Source organism: Pongo abelii, chromosome 9 (genome assembly GCF_028885655.2).
Source record: "Pongo abelii isolate AG06213 chromosome 9, NHGRI_mPonAbe1-v2.0_pri, whole genome shotgun sequence".
In the NCBI taxonomy this organism is placed as follows: Eukaryota; Metazoa; Chordata; class Mammalia; order Primates; family Hominidae; genus Pongo; species Pongo abelii.
Genome location: NC_071994.2, coordinates 128,527,185 through 128,545,774, shown reverse-complemented (window position 1 = coordinate 128,545,774; position 18,590 = coordinate 128,527,185). Strand labels below are relative to the sequence as shown.

Genomic DNA, 18,590 nt, shown 5'->3' with positions numbered 1-18,590 from the left:
TCATGGGTGATAATGTTTGCTCCAGAGGGTGGTACAAATGTGATCATCATCATACTAAGCAAGGCCCCACCCATCAGTATCAACAACCATTTATTGCTCACAGAATAGATGAAAAGAGACAGGAATAAGGCCCAGCACTCCTCCTCAAGGAGCTAAGGAGGTGACATAAAGACATGAGAATAATCATGCAATGATTGGCTTTGAAGGTTGTTCATGTTAATTGTCAGCTCATGTTCTGAGCTCATTCTAGAGGCCTTCAGAAGAAAAGATAACGTGCTTGGGGGGTGTAACTATATGTTAAAGGACAGAAGAGCATTTCTTACTGTTCGGGTGATCCCGGGGGCCTCTGAGATGGTCCTCAGGAGACTCACTCCCCTCTTTCTACTTCCAGCTGGGCCAGAATTTCTTCCTGTCTGCTAGAGCCAAAGCACCTGCAAAAAAGCATAGAGCAGCTCTCAGCAGGGAAGGCAAGAAGTGCAGGGACAGTCAGAGAAGAGGCGCTTCTGAGCTCTGTTCTCCCCTCTCCAGACCTCTCCAGGATGTCCTCTATTCTGTAATTTCCCTTGCAGCCATTTCTCCTGTATTTGCCGTTCAACTGTCTCTCAATGTGGTCACTGAGGCCCATGGAGCCACTGTAGCCATGCCTTGGTCCCTGTTGAACACACCCTGATCACTGTTGAATATGCCCTATTGTTGCCCATCTGGCTTCCTGACACCAGGAGTGCCTGTGGCCCTCGCCCCCAAGTGTGAACAGGTGCCTGTGAGTGATTTCTGCAGTGCTGGGAAGACCACAGCTGACATCTTGTATTAAGGCTGTGGGGAAACTCAGAGGAAGGGGGAACAGTGGTAGATTTGTCAGGCGTGCGGATAAGTTGCAGATCCAAATGATAGTGGGCTTCGACTGGGGTCTGGAGAGACACTGAGGGGTTAGGGTGGGTGGAGAGGTGTCCAGGGCAGCAGGGAGGAAGAGTCGGAGGGGAATGGACCTAAAGCAGCACTTAGCAGTAAAGGACAACCTGTGGCCTCAAGCTGGCTTTGGCTGCATGACTTATCTTTATTTTTAGATTAAAGTGAATTAATTTTGTTTCTCAATATTTGAAATGGACTGTGGTGTTGGCAAATGGGGGCTGGGTGGTCAGCACGGCCATAATGTCTGGCCGGACACTCCTCAAACAGTCCCATCAATTTCTCCTTGTGGATGAGTTGCTAATTGGACTTCAGTGAGGCTGTGCTTGGAGCCAGGATGGCAGGGTCGGGGGAGGGGGCTGCTCCGAGGCCTGGGCGGCACTTTCAGAGCAGCATCGGGAGAACCGCTGGCCAGGAGGGCCTGCCCTACACCAGAGGTAAATGCATCTTTAACATCAACAGTTCCTTCCTAGTTAACACCATCTTACTCTCCCTGTAAAAACACCTCAGTAAAGACTGTAATTAACTGGTGACATGACAACAGGAGGAGCTAAACCGTGGCCCAGGCCGGGAGCTGCAAGGGGTGGTGGTGGTGGGGTGGTGGAAATTTAGACATTTGCCTGAACAATGATACTTTCTCACCTCCCTTCTGGTGTGTGTGTGTATGTGTGTGTGTGTTTGTGTGTGTGCACTGCTGGGAGGTGAGGGTGGCAGAGAGACAGCATCCAGGATCCTGAGGGAGGTTTGAATTCCTGGTGGCAGAAGAGAGGAAGCCAAGGGTGCTGGGAGGTGGGATGAGCTGAAGGAAGCAAGGATAAGCAGGGTGGTTTGTGAATTTCCATTAACAAAAGCTCTCTGGATTAAAACAAAACCCCTCCCTTCTTTGTACCCCAGGCTCCTCCCAAGAGGAAATAAGAGATACCAGCCATTGCCTGCCCTGGGCAGCTCCTGGGAAGAGCTCAAGAGACCGGGGACCAGCTCACAGGCATCATCATGGTCCAGTTACTCCTAGCTTGTTCCCTGCACCAGGCTTCTCCTCCATGTGACCTTGTCTGTGAACTCTGTGACCGAGTCCCAGTTCTGTGGCCACCCCAGCAGCAAACCTGGGAGATATGCCTGATTCCTCCCTCCTCCAAGCCTCATCTCCTTTTCACTCCTCCATCACTATCCCACTTCTCATCCTCTTCCAGTCAGGGCTGAAGATATCTTCCCTACTTTCCATCCCCAGCTGCACAAGCTACAAAGGGCCCTTCTCCCCGCCATTGGCCTTCTTCCCACCATTGGCTCCTCCTTCCCACCTTCGGCCCCACAGCGCACCCCTGCACTGCTGCTTCCAGGCAGAGCTACCAGGACAGGTGACTTCATTTATGCTCTTCAAGGTGTCGTCCATGCCAGGCACTACCGACACAGCCGTGAGTGCCTCACACCTGTGATGGGCTTACAGCTGTGGCACCACCTCCTCCAGAAGTACAATGACTTCCTGCTCAGAGAAGGCCTTCAACACACATCTGCTCATTGTCTAGAAAGCAGCTGGCCCCGACTGCCTTTCTAGACTCATCTTCCACCCTGCACCAGTGGCTCTCTACTCTCCAACCACTCACAACACTTGCCATTCTCCAAACCTGTCCACAACTTCCCACTCCCCTCAATGCCCGATTCTATATTTCTATCTGATCAGATATTTCTACCTGAACCATTCTTCAGTGTTCACGCAAACATTCTGGCTGCTGTCTCCACAGCCAGAAGTAATTTTTCCTCCTCTGTGCTTCCAAATAACATGCTGCTTGTCATTCTCTGAAAGCTCTAGTCACATCCTGTCTCATGCTATGGTTATCTTAGATATCTTTCATCTCCTTCCAAACTATAAGCTTCTCATGGGCAGAAGTCCTATCTTAAATCTGTATGACTTTTTCAGTTCGCAAAGTACTTGCATGTGTAATATCTTCTTTAACTCTTAAAGCAACCTTTAAAAGTAGATATTTTAATATGATGATTTTGTTACCTTTAAAAAATAGCAAATGCTTCTTGTAAAAAATAGATAAATAAGAGGAAAAATGTTAAGATAGTAGCAATCCTACAATACAAATATAAGCTACAGTTAATATTTGGAGTAAAATGCTTCTTTTTAAAAAGCAGTATCATATTTTCATACTGTTCACTAAATAGCCTTTTATATTTAACAACATATCATAAACACCTTTTCATGTAGGAGGAAAATATATTATAATTTTAACGATTATGGCATTCCATTTATGGGTATACTATAATTACTCAGACAGATTCTTCACATTTGTTGTTTAGATTATTTCCAGTTTTTGCTATTACAAACATATAATGACTATTCTTGCAGTGGACTCTTGCTCCAGACTTGATCATTTTCTTAGGATAAGTTTTTGGATGTGGAATTGCCAAGTCCAAAGGTGTGTTCATCTTAAGGAATTTTTACAAATTACTTGCAGGAAGGTCACACCCATTTACATCCTATCAGCAGCCTATGACAGATGCCTTTCCCTTGCCAGGTAGTTGCTCTTATTTTGTAGATGTGGAAAATGAGGCTTAGGAAAGTCAAGCACAGGGCTTGCCTAAGAAAACAGCCAGCAAGTGGTGTGTCTTCTGACTCCAGACATTTTGTTCTCCCAAGCTCTCTGCTTCTCTTTGCCCTTCTATTTCTTACCAATCCAAAGAGAGTGCTTGCAGTAGTAAGTGCTAAATTAATGTTGCACTCCCGGAAAGAGAGGCAGAGGCGGCTGTGCCCTGAGTGGTGGGGTGGGCCAATCCTGGAAGCTTTGCTAACATCAGCCTTTTCCAGGTGTCTGAGGCTGACTTGGCAAATGACAGATCTGTTCTTCGGTAGCTTTTTACTACTCCCTCCTGCCCTGTTCTGGGAAGGTACAAATTGCTTCAATTTAGTCCCCATATATTAAGAATCTACCTTGTGCTGGGGCCTGGGCATCAAAGATACAACACACAATCTGTCTCTGTCTCTCTTTCTCACTCACTCTCTCTCTTTCTCTCTCTCTCCCCCGCTCTCTTCCTGTCTTCTAGGTGCTTACAGTCTAGTGGGCAAAACAGAAGGTAAAGAAATAATTGTCACCTACAATGTGTGTGTGATGCTGCTTCTGACTGTCAGCCTCCGGATCCCACAATGGCCAGAGCAGGGCTCAGGGCCAGGGTCAGGGCTGGAGAGGGGAGGAAGCCCTGCCTGCCTGGTGTGGCCTCCAGCTTCTGTCTCTTTCATTGTGTCTCTCCTGGCACTGGGGTTCCAGGGCTCCCTCCAACATCCTGCCATAGCCACGTGTTCCTTGTCTTTCTGCTCTAGCTGAGCCTCTGCTGCCCCACCCCAAGATGACACAGAGGAGCTACAACTCAGAGAGGAATCACTCCAATATTAGGGAAAGAAGCTGACCCTGTTCTCTACTCAGGGAATAAAACACACATTTGAGAGAGGAAGGACGATCAGAGGTGACACCAGCATGCCCCCACACAGGGCACTGCTTCAGGGCTACAATACACTTGGAATTCTCCTTTGCAGAACTGACAACTGCCGAGTTCCATTTGTTTCCCAACAGCCTACAGAAAGCTACAAGGCATAAAATACAGTCTGTAATCTCCTTCCTGTCACTGCCAGCAATTCCACCAAGCACAAGGAGGACCACTCACATGACAGAGAGCCAGGATGGCAGGGAGGAGGAGACCCCTGATGGCCGCGGCCATCCTCCCAGCCTCCAACCCGCCTCTTGCCCTCCACACTCAAGCTGTGTGCCCCTTTCTAGATTGCAGGCAGAGGGACCCAACGATCTCCTTTTTGTCACCATGCAGAGCTCTTCCTCTCTGAAAGCTAATAAGCAGCACAACAGGCAGGGCCAAGCCACAGATGCAGACAGAAAGTCAGAGAGACATGGAGGGATGGGAAGACACGGGGCTGTGTGACCCAATGGCCCGGATGGTTCGGGGGACAAGAAAGGACGCAAGAGCTTCATATTGAAGATAAAGTTCCTCTGTCCTCATGACCTCCCCACCTCCAGCACTGTAGCTCCCACAGGCCTCTCTCTGCCTATCCAAGTTCATTCTACTGGACCCATCTACGGACATGGGCTGGCTTCCCCACAGATCACCTTTGCCTGTTTTGCCAACTTGTGCTTAGGCTTTTTGCAGATGAGTTGGATAGGTGAAGACCGAGCCTCTGGAACCTGTGGTCAGAGACCCAAACCAAAGGCTTGTCCCCTCTCCACTCTAGGAAGGTTACCCCACTCTGGTATCTATGTCAGGAGCATAAAACACCAAGGTTTTTGTCCCAGTTGGCCCAAGAGCCTAAGAAATCATCTGTTCTCACTCTGGAGCCCACCGAGGACCTCTTCTTCCATGAGTGCAGTGATGAAAGTGTGGTTTGCCTATGCGGACACCCCAGCAATCCCTAATAGCTGATGTTTGTGAATCCTCAGGCTTCACCTCCCTGCTGGTGGGGGTGAGCTATGGAGGCATGGCAGCCAGCACCAGCTTCGCCACACGTTTGCTCTGTGATGTTGGATGAAATATGCCACCGGTTTGAATTCTGTTTCCTCCTCATCATTATTGGTTTTCATCATTGCCATCTATAAACAAGGGGCTGGACCTGACAGTGTGACATTCTCTGATCTCATTCTCTGATGACGCTTGATCAGCTGTTAAACTCAACTGTCATCCCAGGGAAAGCCTCAAATTTCACCAAAGCATTGAGGCTGATCTCAAAGAGACCAATGCCAATCCTCTAGAAAGAGAGGGGTTCTTTGGAAGCTAAAATAATTCATTGACTTGTTTATGGTGTTTCTCCTCTGCTCAAAAGTCTATAATGGCTTGCCAGGGCCTGAAAGACAAAATTGAGATTTCTTAGCTTCCATTCTTCCCCTTCATAATCAGCCTGACCCTACCAATCTTACCTAATCCCCCACTACTTTCAAATCTGAACCTTTTCTCCAGCCAGGCCAGGCTGCCACTGCCTCACAGCCAAGCACACCCCCTGTGTGAGCTCCCTGGCCCTCCTGGCCCACCTGCCACGCTTCCCTTTCCTGTTGTCCAGGTCCCATCCAACCTGCAAAGACCAGCTCAAGTCCTGCCTTTCTGCAGCCGAATGAACTCAGACTCTTGCCCTCCTCACCCTATTACTGACCCTTGATCTTACTCAATTTTGTGAGCCCCTGCTTTGTGCGTGAATCTTAATCTCCCCTCAATGTCATCATAAGCTTTTGATTGTGAGACTTTCATATTTCTCTTATTCCTTCCATACATACCTAGGTGAGTACTGTGCTCATGGAGATCATGGAAAGTATTGTTCCTGTCACATGAAGAGGAGCTGCTACTAGAAAATATTAAATCAGATCAATGCTGAACGAGCTCAGTTGATGATTTGCTTACCTAGTTATTATTATTCATTGCCAAAGGTATTACATTTCTTTATATTTTCAATGTGTTCTTGAATTGAGAGCTGTTGACTAAACTATGTATTATTTTGCATGCTTCCTGCAGTAATACTAAGTGAATGTGGGAGAGAGAATACAATGGGTGGAAAGGTGAAGTCAGACAACCTTGAATTCCGATCCTAGGTTTCCGTTTTCCTAGCTGTATAAGTCACGGTTTTCCTACTTCTGTAAAATGGTTACAATAATACCCAATTCACAGGATGCTTCCTGGGATTTGATGGTGTTACATTAGACGTGTGATATGCTTAGCAGATAACAAAGGGCTTGGCAATGACATAGACTAAGCCTTTCATAAATGATGACTATTGTCATTAGTGACAATGATAGCAATAATAACTTTTTTAGATCTCATCTAGCAGAATCTTACTCATCCTCTGAGACTCAACTCTGTTAGATTTTCTCTCAGGCCACTGAGCCCCATACAGGGTGTCTGTTATTCCTTCCTTTCTGCTCCCCTAATACCTGGGACCGTATCTCCAAGACAAAGTCCAAAGTCCTTAGCCATGAACTCCAGGCTGTGTCACTGAATTATCTGTTCCTAGGTGTGTCCCTCCCAATAAGCTCTGAGTTTCCAGAGAGCAGGGACTCTGTATTCCTCACCGTGCACTTCCAGCACTACCATCAGGTTCACTACCATCAGGTGCACTACCATCAGGCTCAACGTGCATCTATTAAATGAGGGAAAGAATGGATAAGCAGGAATGCCAGAAGCAGTCAAGAGACCTGGGCAGAGTTTGGCCAGTTACAAATTTTCTTTCTGGAGAAAGGGGCCTGGGGGAGAGATTGGTAATTGGGAATGCATCATGAAAAGTAAATGTCTGCTTTAATTCAGCTAAGACCAGCCCACTTGAAAGGGACTTTAGAAAAAGCCTTTCACTTGCCCAGCAGGATTTTCTTATTTGGGGAACCTTCAGCCCCATCAGAAGACTTTGGCATTGGACACCTCTTCAAGGCCCTGCCTGTCTCTACTTTCCTTACCAAACTCAGCCTAGCCTCCTTCTCTCACTCCTCCCCTCCCATCCCTTTCCCCAGTGGTCAGACCCTCAGCCTCTGAGTCCTTGCTCTCTCCCCAAGCCAGCCTGCTTGATGACTCTGGGTTCCAAGGCAGGCTCCCCAGCTCCAATGGCTCTCTCCAGAAGCAGGTGAAGGTAAGTGCATTTTGGTACAATCTGTTTGTTTTTGCCTCTGCCACCAGATAGAGTGAGCTACATTTTCTTCCTTTCCATCTCCACGGCCACATCTCAGCTCAGCAATTCCCTCCTGATCCATCTCTCTGGGGGCTGCTGCATCCTCCACAGGCTGCACGAGGACCATTCCAGCCACTTACAGCATCGTATGCACAGTTCTCTTCACACTTAGCCAGCCACATTGTGATCGTCTGGGTACCACTCTGGCACCCCACTCGATTATATAATCCTAAATGGAATCTCAAGCCTATAGAGCTCCCCAGAGCCTAAGATGTATTTTGTACATATAAGGTGTTCAGCGTATTTGCTGGATAAAGGAGTAAATACGTGTATATATTCAGCAGAGGACATGTGAAGTGTATAACACACCACATGCTGATCTCCTTTACGAAGAACTATATTATCCAATTTATTATTTAAGCCTTGCAGCAACTTTGGAAAGTAGTTATTATTAGTCCTATTTTTAAAAAGGGAAAACTGAGGTTAGAAAGTTAAGTGACTGGCCCAAAGAAAACTGGTTAAGGAGTGAAGGGAAAGGGTGGAGTCCACCTGCCCATCTAGTCCAGGAAAAGCTATAAAGAGGGTGAGCTGCTTCTGTTCTGCCTCTCTTGGGAAATAAACAAGACGAATTCTTCTTCTCATCATTTGGTGAGTCGGTGACATTTCATTTGACAAAGAATCTAGGAAAAGCCTCTCTTGGGACTAGTTTTGGGACCAGGCTCTGATAATATTGCTTTATTGAAAAAGGATGCTAGGAACTGAGCTCCGGATGGCCTTTTACATGGAGTAATTTATGCAGGAAATGAGATATATATTTTTTTAAAGAAACACACATTGATCTACACAGTCACAAAGACAGCAGTGACAACACACACAGACACACACGCACACAACCCCAGAAACACTGTCACAGACAAACAAAGGCACAGATTCCAGTTCAGGGTCATGCCACACACAGTAAGCAGCCAGAAGATTCCAAGTCAGATGGATACAGAGCCCTAGGCTCACACCCACTTGCAAAACAGTCGGAAGGCTCTCTCTGACTTTCCCTTCCATGCCTTCCAGGAGAAATTGTGATTTTCCCCACACATGTAAATTTTCGTTATTAAGGAACACAGAGGAAGCATGACATTGAAGAAATTAATCTCTCTGTGCCTCCCTGCCCTTCTCAGGGCTCTATTTCCTCCAGTGATGACCACACCGCTTATGGAGATGGTGCCAATCCAATGACCTGCACCCCGGGGCACAGCTCCCACTCAGGGAAGATTTACACCTTGTGCCTTGCAGAGGTTTCAGTCATAACCAGCTCCTGGAGGACAGCAAAGGAAGGCAACAAGGAAGGGAAATGAAATGTCTGTAAAATTCTTATTCAGATACTGCTGAGAAATGAATTTCAGAAGTGGAAGGGATGGTAAAAAGCATTTTATTTAAAATGCCTTTCTCCCTAGGCTGTTTGTGAAGAGTTGGGATTTGAAAGGACATCTGAAACTTAGGACTTCCCTTCCAGCCATGGTGATTTTGACCTGGGCTCAAAGCAGAGCCCAGGATCCCTGTACTTACAAAATTGGCACCGAGAAACTCACGGATGCTGGAAACGCACTGGGAGCCAAGATACCTGGCCTCTATCCATAACTCTCCTGCATCAGCACGTCACTGCTCTGGGCCTCAGATTCTCCATCTGCAAAGTGAGGTTAGGACCAGATGGTCCCTTCCACCATGGTCTGCATCAGGGGACTGCTTGCTCTGCCTTGGTCCAGTGTTAATAAGACTTTATGTACTGGGGTTATCTGCAAGATGATGTATACAACCCAAAACATGTCCAATCCCATCCATTAACTTTTTGTTTATGCTTCACTGTAACTTTGTGAGGTTGGTAGTGCTGGTATCAATATACCCATTTTACAGACAGAATAAGCAAAACTGAGACTTAACTGTCTCGGCTAAGGTCACAAAAATAATCAATATTGAAATCTCAAGTTGATTTATTGGGATATTCAAAGGAAAGGTGACCTGCACACTCTGGGGGATCTGGGGGACACAGGGGTGATGGCAGATGACTAACTGCTCCCCCTTCCAGCTCTGCAGCCAAGCATCTGCCACAGTGATTCAGCAGTGAGGGTGTCATCATCTATGGGGAGTTCTGGGCATGATGCTGCCCAGGAGCCAATGGGCTCATCAGGATTAAACCCCCACGACAGCAGCGCCATCCTGGGTGGGGCGGGGAAGGTGGTCATTAATGGGCTTCACTCCATGGAAGATGCAGAGGACAGCACCTTGTGACTGTGTCTGCATAAGAGAGGACAAGGCCCCTCAGCACTCTCATAATGATGAAGAGGACAGGGAGTGGAGGGGGCTGTAGAACAAAAGGGGAGAGTCTGGAGGGATGGCTACCGGCACTTGGATATGCTTCCCAAAACTCGGCCTTTTTCTGCACTGCTGTTCCCCATTTTTCTCCAGTACCCTCTAAACTCTGACAATAAACCCTAGGACCTCAGATCACCCATTCCTATGCTCAAAAACATATATATATATATATATATATATATATATTTTTTTTTTTTTTTTTTTTTTTTAATAAGACACATCTTTAGTGCAGGTATTCGAGACCTTTCATGATGTGGCTCCTACCTAACTTCCAGCCTATGACTCTCCTTCAGGGACACTAGGTCAGGGGCTGGCAAACCAAACCCTATGGTCTGAATGTGCCTCTCCAAAATTTGCATGGAAACCTGATCCCCATTGTGGTGCTATTAAGAGATGGGGCCTTTTGGGAAGTGATTAATTTATGAGGGCTCTGCCCTCATCAATGGGATTAGTGCCCTTATAAAAAAAGCTCGAGTGAGCTCCTTTTGCCCGCCCTCTGTGTGAGGACACATAGAAGGTCCCATCTATGAGAAAGGAGCCGTCACTAAACACTGAATCTGCTGATGCCTTGATCTTAGAGTTCAAATCTCCAGAACTGTGGGAAATAAATTCCAGTGTTATATACATTACCCAGTCTAAGGTATTTTGTGATAGTAGCCCAAAAGGACTAAGACATAAACTCACATAAACTCATAAGCCAAATACTGAGGCTGCCTGTTTTTGTAATTAAAGTTTTATTGGAACACAGCCACGCCCATTTGTTTACTATTGTCTATGGCTGTTTCCCACTGTGATGACAGCGTTGAACATGGTCAGCCCTCCATATCTGTGGGTTCCACATCCCAACTGCGGATAGAAAATATTTGGGAAAAAAATTTAATCTGTACTGAACATGTGCAGACATTTTTCTTGTCATTATTCCCTAAACAATACAGTAGGACAACTATTTACATAGCATTTACATTGTATTAGGTATTATAAGTAATCTAGAGATTTAAAGTATACAGGAGTATGTGAGTAGGTTATATGCAAATACTACACCATTTTATATAAGGGACTTGAGCATCTGCGAATTTTGGTATCCATGGGTGGTCTTGAAATCTGTCCCCCACAGGTACCGAGGGATGATTGCAGTTGCAACATAAGACCTGAACTATTTACTGTTCAAAATTTTACAGAAAAAGTTTTCTGATCTCTGCTCTGGGTAACAGTTAAACTATACTCACCCTCTCCTATACAGATTCCACTTTTAGATACCTCCAGGCCTTTGCTTCTTCCAAGACTGGGGTGCCCTCTTTCCATACTCTAATAGTTGAAATACAGTTCTTCCTCAAGGACTCAGCTCAAATATTATTTATTCTGTGATGCCTCCTGAATTGCTACAAAGAATTGCTCATAGCTCTTTACAGCCATGGCACATTGTTAGGATGACCCCACAATATATCATCCAAACTGGAGTAATTTTGAGAGTGAAAGAGAGCACAATGACTAATTACACAGCAACTACAGGTTGCAACTGAGACCATGCCAGGCAAAGCAGGTTGTGTGGCTGAGACGGGGTAATTTATGAACAAAAGAGGTTTAACCAACTCACAATTCAGCATGACTGGGGAGGCCTCAGGAAACTTACAATCATGGTGGAAGGGGAAGGGGAAGCAAGGCACGTCTTACATAACAGCAGGAGAAAAGGGTAAGGGGAACCGCCAGACACTTATAAACCAACAGATCTCATGAAAACTCACTCACTTTCACAAGAACAGCATGGGGGAAACTCATCTATGATCCAATCGCCTCCACCAGGTCCCTCCCTCAACAGGCAGGGATTACAATTTGAAATGAGATTTGGGTAGGGACAAAGAGCCGAACCATATCATTGAGATAGGGCAAAAGTTAGGCCTTTGTGTCAAACAGCCAAGTTGTGAATTCAAAGGAAAAGTTCTTGAGAGAAGTTTAAAGTGCTACTCCAGTGAACATGTGATAGAGAAGTGAGTGAGACAGTCTTATTGCTGACATGGAAAAAGTTTGAATGGTCTGGATAGAAGATCAAACCAAACACAACATTCTCTAAAGCCAAAGCCTAATCCAGAGCAAGGCCATAACTCTCTTTAATTCTATGAAGGCTGAGAGAGGTGAGAAAGCTGCAGAAGAAAAGTTGGGGCAGGGCACGGTGGCTCACACCTCTAATCCCGGCACTTTTGGAGGCCAAGGTGGGTGGATCACCTGAGGTCAGGAGTTTGAGACCAACCTGGGCAACATGGTAAAACCTCGTCTCTACTAAAAATACAAAAAAAAAAAAAAAAAAAAATTAGCCAGGCATGATGGCAGGTGCCTGTACTCCCAGCTACTGAGGAGGCTGAGGCAGGATAATCGCTTGAACCCAGGGGGCAGAAGTTGCAGTGAGCCGAGATTGCACCATTGTATTCCAGCCTGGGTGACAGAGCAAGACTCTGTCTCCAAAAAAATAAAAAAATAAAAGTTGGAAGATAGCAGAGGTTGGTTTATGAGGTTTAAAGAAAGAAACTATAACATAAAAGTGCAAGGTGAAGCAGCAAGTGCTGATGTATTATAGAAGCTGCATCAAGTTATCCAGAAGACCTAGCTAAGATCATTGATGAAGCTGCATCAAGTTATCCAGAAGACCTAGCTAAGATCACTGATGAAGGCTACAGTAAACAACACATTTTTTCAATGTAGACAAAATAGCCTTATGTTGAAAGAATATGACATCCAGGACTTTCATAGCTAGAAAGGAGAAGTGAATGTCTGGCTTCAAATCCACAAAAAGACAGGTTGACTTTTTTATTACTGGCCAATGCAGCTGGTGACTTTAAGTTGAAGCCAGGGCTCATTTACCATTCCAAAACTCCTAGGACCCTTAAGAATGATGCTAAATCTGCTCTGCCTGCACTCTATAAATGGAACAACGAAGCCTCGGTGACAGCTCATCTGTTTACAGCATGGTTTACTGAATATTTTAAGCCCAATGTTGAGACCTACTGCTCAGAAACAAAGATTCCTTTCAAAATGTTACCAGTCATTGACAATGCACGTGATTACCCAAGAGCTCTGATGGAGATGTACAAGAAGATTAATGTAGTTTTTGTGCCTGCTAACACAACATCCATTCTGCAGCCCGCAGATCAAGGAGTACTTTTGACTTTCATGTCTTATTATTTAAGAGTACATTTTGTTAAGGCTCTTGCTGCCATAGATAGCAATTCCTCTGGTGGATCTGAGAAAAGAAAATTAAAAACTTTCTGGAAAGGATTCACCATTCTAGTGCCACTAAGAGCATTCATGATTCATGGGAGGAGGTCAAAATATCAACATTAACAGGGATTTAGAAGAAGTCGATTTCAAGCCTCATAGATGACTTTGAGAGGTTCAAGATTTCAGTGGGAGGAATAGCTGCAGGTGTGGTGGAAATAGCAAGAGAACTAGAATGAGAAGTGGAGCCTGAAGATGTGACTGAACTGCTGCAATCTCATGGTCAAACTTGAATGAATGAGAAATTGCTTCTTATGGATGAACAAAGAATTCAGTTTTCTGAGATGGAATCTCCTCCTGGTGAAAATGCTGTGCACATTGTTGACAACAAGGGATTCAGAATATCACATACACTAGGTTGATTAAGCAGCAGCAAAGTTAGAGAGAATTGATTCCAAGTTTGAAAAAAGTTCTACTGTGGGTAAAATGCTACCAAACAACATCACATGCTACAGAGAAATCTTTTGTGAGAGGATGAGTCTGTCAATACAGCAAACTTCATTGTGGTCTTATTTTAAGAAATTGCCACAGCCACCCCAGCCTTCAGCAACTACCCTCCTAATCAGCCAGCAGTCATCAACACTGAGGCAAAACCCTCCAGCAGCAAAAAAATTATGACTCGCTGAAGGCTCGGATTATCATAAGCATTTTTTAATCAATAAAGTATTTTTAAATTAAGGTATGTATGTTGTTTTTTAAGGCATAACGCTATTCCACACTTAATAGACTGCAGTATAGTGTAAACATAACTTTTACATGCCCTGGGAAACCAAAAGATTCATGTGACTTGCTTTACTGCCGTATTGTCTTTATTGTGGTGGTCTGGAATCCAACCTGTGACGTCTCCCAGGTTATGCCTGTAATGGAATGATCATCCTCAGGAACTGAGTCAAAGATTGGGAAGGCTACCTCTGATCATTTCTCAATGCAGTAAGTGAAGGTGATTGAAGATGAAGCTAGGGATTAAATTCCTCTTTCTTCTTACCCTGCACTTTCAGCTTCTTCTCCATGCAAAGCTGTCTTTAGGGGCCCAGTGCATAGAAGGCCACATACGAGAGTTCACACAGGCCCTGGCACTCCATGGGGGTTCTCAGGTCAAGACAGGCAACAGATGCGGATAAATCCATATTGGGGCAGGTGGATGGATGACCACTAAAGAGGGGTGAGTCAGTACCAATTGGCTGGGAATGAGGGGTTCACAGTGGGTCTCATTCCCTCCATGCGTCCTTCGCACACCATCGTGGGCTCCATGAGACCCCAAAGGAGCCTTTTGCACTCCCCGGGTCCGTCCTCCGTCCTTCCCTTGCTGTTGTCATGGTGTCCTCTTATGTATGGACATCTTTGCCTCTACTCCAGTGCAGCCTCCTGGAGGACAGAGACCGCGCCTTACATGTCCTTGAATCCTCACAGCTCCTGGTACAAGGTCAGGCTCAAGATAAATATTTGTGGATTCCTGCTCTTACACAGGGGGTGTAAATGTGAGGGTACCTGCTTGTAGTGTAGAGCCAGAGAACAGCTTGAAGCCCTGGGTAGGGGGTGGCGATGGGGAAGCCATGGGGGCACTGTGGTCTCGGGTGTGCAGAAAGAGTCAGCACTTGAGCCAAACTCTAAGGCTTTTCTAGCTCAGCCACCACTGGACTGAGAAGCTGCCCACTCCCAGACTGGCTCATCTGAAGCATGGAGCGGGTCACTACGCCCTCAGATCTGGTGAGAGACACATCATTAGCTGCCATGCACTCAGCCCTCCCAGCCCTGCAAGGCAGCCTGGCAGCTGCACCCTGGGGTGGGGTTGAGCAAAGGCCTCCCACTGGCCAGGCCAGGGAGAAAACAAAACAGCTGCCTCTGTGCTGGCACCAAGCCCACTCCCTGTGAGAAGGCCTCTCTGCACTGGGCCAATAAATAATAGAAAGTCCAAGCAGTCCAAGGTAGCAGACCCAATGGGCTGGGCCTCGGGCAGGAGGCAGAGCCGCCCACCAGTTTGGGAGCACAAGGATTAATAACGCATCAATTTTAATGCAGAGAGAGGTGGTTTTTTTTTTTGTTTTTTGTTTTTTTTTTCTGCTTCACAAACAGCAAAGTGAATGTTTGAGCATCCTGGCAGGGGGTTAATGAGGACTCTGATTAGTTATTCGGATTTCTCCACACTGCCTCCATCTATCCTACTAGGGAAGAGAAAAGGAAGGAGGTGGGGAGAGGGGGATGCTGTGGAGAGCAGGGGTGGGCCCATGTGAACCTCCTGTCTCCCTCCCAGCAGGCTTCAGCCAGAGGGTAACTGCAGCCCATGCTGTAGTAGAACCAAGGGCAGGAGAGGGCCTTAGAGATGAACCTGTCCGGCTCCTGGTTGGGAAGACCAGAGGGGCGTGACTCGCTGGCCACACAGGGGAGCAGTGAGAGCCTCTGGCCAGAACCCAGCCTACCTGGGGCTTCTGCTGCATGAAAATTCCCTTCCCCAACTCTCTTTCCTGACCCAAAGTGAATATTCTCCTTTTCCCTTAAGGAGGCTGCTGCTCAGGGGTAATCCAGTGTCCAGCCAGGACTGCCCCGGGGCTGGGTCCAAGGAGCATCCTCATCTGAACATCTCTGCCAGGCTTGTTGTCCTCTCGGGGGCAGGGCAGGGCAGGGCAAGGCTGGGGAGGCAGTAGGCGAGGTGAGAGTTTCTGGGATGGCCCCTGTCAAGGGGAAGCCTCTCTGCAGCACAGCCAGAGCTGGGGGCTGCACTGCCTCCTCTGCTCCTAGCTGTGGGCATCTAGCCTGGCTCTGGGGGAGCTGAAGCACGAAGCCTTGTCCCCTCCACCACTGACTGCAGGTCAGTGATGGATCCTGCCCATTTGGCCCCTGACATGCAGAGCACACCAGAGGAGCAAAAGCATGCGGGGAAGCAGCATACTCCCAGGAAGAGAAACTGCCAGGCCATCTGGACGCGAGCTCTGAGTCTTCCCCAACATTAAGATGCAGATGGACTTCTGAGCAAGGGCTCCCCTGCCTGACCCACCCTGGCTCCCAACCCATCTGCTGCCGCCCAGGACCCAGAGCAGATCCAAACTGGCCATGGTGACATTGTGAGCAAGTGATGTCGCACCCCACTGCAGGTGCTCCGAGATACTGAAATCCCCCAGGTGCCTCTCTCTGGTGATTGACGACGAGCTGGCCATGACACCAACCCCAAATTCTCCAACTGCAAGGTGAAGCCCCTTCATCAACTGTCCCCAGAGTCAGGGCCGATCTCCTTCGCACACCCACAGGGCTCCACAGCCCTGCATCCTCAAGGAGAGTCTTGGATGCTGCTACGGCAGCCCAGGGCCTCAGCTATTTCCTCTAATTCATTCAGTATAATAATGGCCAGTGCTTACTGGGGGTCTCTTGTGTGCCTGGCATTGTGCCCAGTGCTTTACACACAGAACTCACAGGCCCGCACTCCATCCTGTGTGGTAAGTACTAACATCCAGTTGCATCTTAGCCCGGCGCTTTCCAATAGAACTCTCTGTGGTGATGGAAATGCTCTCTGTCTGTATTTTCCAACACCATGGACACTATGTGGCTATTGAGCACTTGACTCAAACCTGGTGTGACTCAGTCACTGAATGTTTAATTTCATTTCATTTTTATTTTTATTTGAATAGACACACATGGCTTGTGGCTACCAGCTGCCACGTTAGACAGCATAGATTTGAGGAGGCCCTGCGATGTGCTCAATATCACAGCTAGGAAAGGGCATGGACAGGACTCAAGCCAGAGTTGTCTGCCTCCTGGGTACATGTGCTTTTCCAGGATGCTGTCCTTTGAAGCTTTATCTTCAAGTGCAAAAGGAAACCAGGGTAAAGAAGTGCAGTCGCATTAGCAAGTCCATGCAGTGCTCACAGTCAGCAGGAGCTCTGTGAGGATTCCAGGAACTCCTTGAGGGGAACAAAGATGAGTCAGACCTAGTTTCTGCCCTCAAGGTGCTCCCAATTCAGTTGAAAGAGAAAATTCTACTTGGGACCGGAGAGTTCAGATGCAGAACTGAATGAGGTAGGATGTCACCTGGATATCCCACAGCAACCTCCCCAAACTCACCAGGCCCCGTGAGGGACTCCAGCAGCTCCCTCCTGCCCACCCTCCATCTGCTCCTTTCTTCCACGTTCCTCAGTTTGGATGAATGGCACTGCCATTGCAGACATTCAAGAAACAAACCTGGGGGTGCCCTCGACTTCTCTTTCCCCTTTCTCCCTTCTTTCACCTTCTACTTTCAAAGACATACGGATAGTTCTTCTTAAGTGCACCATAAATACTCTCTGCTTCCCATCCCTGCTGTCTAAGCTCCCTGTTGCCCTCAGTGGAAGGCGATAGCATGACATGGGCCTCCAGTGGGCTTGGCCTCCTCCACAGCCACCCCCCTGCCTCTCACACTGCACATGAGCGAAGGCCTTCTTTATGTCTCTGTTCATCTGCAAATGCTGTTTTATCTGTTCAAAACGCCCTTTCCTACCTTACCTACTTGGGCCATGGCATATTCCTAAGGCTCAACTCAGGGTATCTTCCCTAGGAAACCTTGTTTGAGCATCCTGGCCCCTCTGGCGGACAATAATTTCTGCCTCTGTGCTCCCATCACCTGAGCACACCTGTATGGTGCTGCTGAGCCTGCTGAATTGGCATTATGGGCACGTGCGTCTCCTCCATTCCATGGAGCTCCTTGAGGTGGGTGGTTTTGTCTCTGTGCTCAGAGTGCCTGCCGTGCGTGACACTCGGGGGGCGGCAGGCAGGGTACGGGGGGTCTGCACCTGCAGTCATCCACAGAGCCACAGCACCCGCTGCCCTGGCCCTCCTGCCTCAACACACCACACACCACCTTATGGAATATTCCTGATTCACCTCACAGCCTGCCTGCTCTCCTGGGGCACAGCAGGGTGACTTCCCACAGAACCTCGTGCTCAGCGTGAACTCAGATGGCTTTGAAGAGAGTCTCAAAATCAGCCAGCTTCAGCCGCAACCGAGATGGGCTTGGATCTGTGGCCTCCACACTCTCCTTTTGCCTCTTGCCTTCCTGGTCCTCCCCTCCACCAGGCATTTTTTTGATAGTGAGCTTCAGGAAACTTCAGTTTCATCCAAAAGAATTTTTTACTGTGTGTTGCACAGATCTGGGGACCCGATCATACTGAACATCCTTCTTATCCCCACACAGCACTCCACCCCTTACAAAGCAGTGCCCTCGTCTAGCTCTCATTTAATCATTGTAACTCCCCCTTGTAGGAGGAAAGTTAGGCACTGTTTTTCCCATTTTACAGATGAAAAAATAGAGGCTCAGAGAACCTAAAGGACTTGCCCAATCTAAAGTGCTGGATCTGAGGTCCAAATTCAGATTTTTTTTTTTTTTTGAGACAGAGTCTCACTCTGTCACCCAAGCTGGAGTGCAGTGGTGTGATCTCGCTCACTG

General features: G+C 47.3%; 1 protein-coding gene across 1 annotated transcript in view; it reads right to left on the bottom strand.

Annotated features, from left to right (window-relative positions):
- Positions 1-18,590, bottom strand: part of PKNOX2 (PBX/knotted 1 homeobox 2) — a gene marked incomplete at its 5' end in the record, with an annotated part of 196,156 nt that overhangs the window by 100,670 nt on the left and 76,896 nt on the right. The window contains 1 exon segment of the mRNA NM_001134095.1: positions 324-431.